We start from the raw sequence: 3,328 nt of genomic DNA, 5'->3' as shown, positions 1-3,328 counted from the left end.
GTGTTCTGCCTGGCACAGTTCTTTCAACTTTTCCATAGGTTTGAAAATGTTCATAAGCAAATGCTAGGGAAAAACAATCCTTAAGGGTGCTGTCAATACCCTATTCCTCCCCCGAGCCAGTGTTCACCACGTCCTGCAGTGCCAGGCACCCCGCAATCCCTCCACCTGGACCTCCTGGAACAGGGCCACCTCCCCATCTTACATGGGCACTGGCCTCTGGGCACCCGGGGCAAAGCCTGCCTTACTTGGACGGTCCTCCTGCTGGGAGGGGGCTGAGGCTGACGGGGTCCTGCAGACCCAAGCAGGGCTTAGCTGCTCAGGTGTCATCACGGAGGGTCCCCACGAGGCTGGGGGAGGCATCTGAAAAACTCCGGGCTGCAGCTCCCTACTCAATAAAAGATAAGCGCTTAGCATTTGTCATAACTGGTCTGGCATCTCCCGCCAACAGGTCAGGCCCCTGGAGGGGCAGGATTCAGATGCCAAAGGCCTCGCTGCCTCGGGATTCCTAGCCAGGCCGTCACTCTGTGAAGCTTGGTTCGCAGTCGGGGCAATTTCCACTGCAGCCTGGCCTGCGTCTACATGGGGTAGGGGGTGGTAAATTGGAGGCCCCCTGAATTTCCAGGCCACGGGCACGGCCCCGGGCCGCCTCGTGGCCTCGTCTGTAGCTGCTGCTCCATTTCAATGAGGTCCATTTATGCCCCTCCTTCCAGTTCCTGCCCAGCGCCCGGCCAGTCGGCTCGTTTTTTCTGCTGCTCTGTGGCAATTACACGGACGACACCCTGACAAGCTCAGAACAGTGCCCTCCCCAAGTTGGGCAAAGCATGGCTCTTTCTTACAGAAACAGAAAGCCAAGGACAAAAACTGAGATCAGCTGTCAAAATAATGTCATCGACAGAGGAGCTGACAAACAGCCACCCAGCTGACCCAAACTGCTGATGCCCCCAAACTCCCAAATCCGGGACTCTTCATCCCGGAGTGCAAATGCTCACCGGGCACAGCCCTGAGGTCTCTGCAGGCACAGAGGCCCGAACCCGGACAGCGGAGGCGAAAGCAGAGCAGGTCTCCACTTCACACACCGCGCTGCCCCATCTGTCTCAACCTGAGCTAAATAAAGATGCATCCCACGATTTAGCCTCCAGGTCGTAAAAGAATGATCTGCCTAGGTTGTCAGATGGCTGGGAGAGAGCTTCAGGGAAGCAGCTCCTTGGCCTTCTGCGGACTCTACCATCTGCTGGAGAAAGAACGGCTTGCCCCGCTCCCTTGGACTTGAACACATTTCATCCAGCAGGGACCAGGCCCCGCCAATACGCTGCAGCCTGTTGCCAGCTGGGGGACTTCCTCCCCATCACTGGCTACTCAGCTCTATCTCAACTGGGAGAGCAAGAGAATCATTGAACGAGAACGTGAACGCAGTATCTCCCTCTGCCACTCGCAGATCACAAAAGCCCACTCAGCCTCTCTTGGCCCCCGCTCTCTGCTCCAAGGGGAAGAGGAAATGGAACAGAAGCGGCCAGGACCTCAGACCCTGTGGCCCGGGCCTGGGGCTCCGCGGCTGTTCTGAAGATGAGCGCGCTTTCAGAGGCTCCTGGCCAGGACCCGCCCCAGGACAGCAGCTCGTGTCCCTGGTCCGGCCACACCCTCATCACTGGCCACCCTCGAGCCTCCCCCCCAGCTGATGCACCCCCGTCATGGTTAATGTCAGCACAGACCAGAGGAGCGCTTGTTTGGAAAGTCAACAGAGACTGAATGCCACTGGAAACCTCCCCCAGAGTGAGTCACCAGCTTGGAGCTTCAGAAAAACGTCCTCTCCAGTGATGTGACAGCATTCAAGGGCTGGAGGGGACGAGAGCACGAGGGAGGCAGCCCCACAGGCCTCTCTAACCTCTTCGGGCCAATGTTTACTTCTGCCAGGAAACCCTGGAGGAGCAGAGGCTGGGAGGGAGCGCCTCTTTCCATCCTGGCCCCCTCCGCACGGCAACCTCAGGTGATGCCGAGGACCCGGCCTCGGTGACAAGGGCCCACGAGGCAGGACAAGGACCACACGTGCTGGGCTTCCTCCAGCACTGGAGGCTGGGAGTCCCGCAGGATCCCGGGAAGTCTGATCACTGGGCAGCATGTAGGGCAGGTGGGAGACGGGTGAGAGCAGAGGGCCTGGAACCAGACACCCGAGCCCCAGTCCCGCCTCCACTACTGGCCAGGTGAGAGGGCTGGAGCCGGTCGTAGGACCTCTCTGAGATTCAGTCTCCACATCCGTAAAATGGGAGAGGCAACCGTTCCTGCCGCGTGGGAGGGCCGGGACCATGAAATGAGCTGGTAAATGCAAAGACCTGGAGCAGTGCCGGGCACACGGGGCGCCCTCACGGATGGAGCCAGGACGCACGCACCTGCCTCCTGTGCATCCGGCTCTGGGTGCTCACTGGTACCAGCTGTATCAGCCCAAGCTGACTTTCTAATGGAAAACACAGGGGTCCTAATCGACCGCCTGTGCCTTCAGGCACTCAGCAACACCTCCTGAGCACCTATCATGTGCCCGAATCTCTACAGGGATGGGAGGGGGCAGTTCCAGAAACATCATTAGAATGTAGCTAACTGAACACTGGATGTGAGTTCTGATGTCAGAAGAGAAACAGTTCAATACCCAGTGTAACCAAAGGCATCCTATTTCTTTCCTTGTTATAACCCTGTTTTCCCCAGAGCTGAGAAACTCATGATGACATCCTTCAGCTGTGGTCAAAAGAGGACTTCCTGAGAAAGGGTTTAAAGGTCTCTGGGCTTAAAGGTTTCCCCCATGCCCAGGAACCCTCCTGAGGACTGCCTGGAGGAGGTGGTACAGAGACTGCTGCAGTCCCAATGTGAGCCTGTCCCACGGCACCTAGAACGTGGGCCGAGGCCTGTGTTGCCACCGTTTCTCTGGAAAGGGATACTATCACAGGCTCTGAAGCCAGGCTGACAGAGCTGGGGACTCAGGAAACAAGTCCTGTCTCAGCACCCCGAGCTCCCTCCAAGGCTGCCACCCAGACCAGCACCGGGGGAGTCCCCACACAGACCTCCCAGCATCTTCCCACCGATACCTGGTCACCAGAGGCGACTCTGAAGGGAAAGAAGGAAGCCATCCCCAGGACGGTGCTGTGAGGCACCTGCCGACAGTGCGTGTCCCTGTTCCCTAGGAAAGTGGGGCATGTGCCCCAGCCCCGGTGCGTTGCCTCCCCGAGCGAATGACGACTTCACTGGGCCCGTGGCTCTTCCTTAAGTCCTTGCCTGAGGGGTGAGGGCTCAGGCTCTGCAACTAGCACCAGATGACCGCTGAAGAGACCAAGTGACAAAGTGC

The sequence above is a fragment of the Neophocaena asiaeorientalis genome, unplaced genomic scaffold, assembly GCF_003031525.2.
Source record: "Neophocaena asiaeorientalis asiaeorientalis breed wild unplaced genomic scaffold, Neophocaena_asiaeorientalis_V1.1 scaffold433, whole genome shotgun sequence".
In the NCBI taxonomy this organism is placed as follows: Eukaryota; Metazoa; Chordata; class Mammalia; order Artiodactyla; family Phocoenidae; genus Neophocaena; species Neophocaena asiaeorientalis.
Note: the sequence above shows the minus strand (reverse complement) of the source record.